Source organism: Penaeus monodon, chromosome 32 (assembly GCF_015228065.2).
Source record: "Penaeus monodon isolate SGIC_2016 chromosome 32, NSTDA_Pmon_1, whole genome shotgun sequence".
Classification (NCBI taxonomy): domain Eukaryota; kingdom Metazoa; phylum Arthropoda; class Malacostraca; order Decapoda; family Penaeidae; genus Penaeus; species Penaeus monodon.
This window is the reverse complement of record NC_051417.1, coordinates 33,784,407-33,785,150: the sequence shown is the minus strand read 5'-3', so window position 1 is coordinate 33,785,150 and position 744 is coordinate 33,784,407.

The window sequence follows — 744 nt, the reverse complement described above, 5'->3', positions numbered from 1 at the left end:
CCGTGTATGTATAAGCACACACATCTCTCAACAAATGTTTACGAATCTCCGACTCTCCACAAGCAAGCGCGCGTGTACATGCGTATGTAAGTAGACGTATGTTAGCTAGTGTGCGTGAGGGGACAGGCGAATGCCACTCAAGGGGAGATATCGATTTTGGACTGATAAGTGGAAAAGGGCAAGGAAGTCCCGGCGGCTTCTGGAAACAGCTCTATCCACACATGGCATCCACTTTCATCGAACTTGAGATCCACTTATTCACGTATAATATCGAATGCATTCACACATAACATTCACTTTATTCACACATATATATTTTATCCGAATATAATATCCAATTTATCCATACATTAGATATACCTTATCCACACATAACATCCACTCAATCTACAGATAACATCCGCTTTATCCACACATAACATCCACTTTATCCACACATAACATCCACCTTATCCGCACATATCATGCACTTATCCACACATAATATCCAACTTATCCACATAAAACATCCACTATATCAACATATAACATCCACTTTATCCACATGAAAGTCCACTTTATCCACACATAACATCCAATTTATCCACATGTAACACCCAACTTATCCGCACATAACATCCACTTTATCCACACATAACATCCAACTCATTCACACATAACATCCACATGATATCTCTCCCTCAAGCTCTGCCGCGGAACATATTTCCCTAAAATGCCTGGATTTTTTTTCCCGCAAAGCAGATG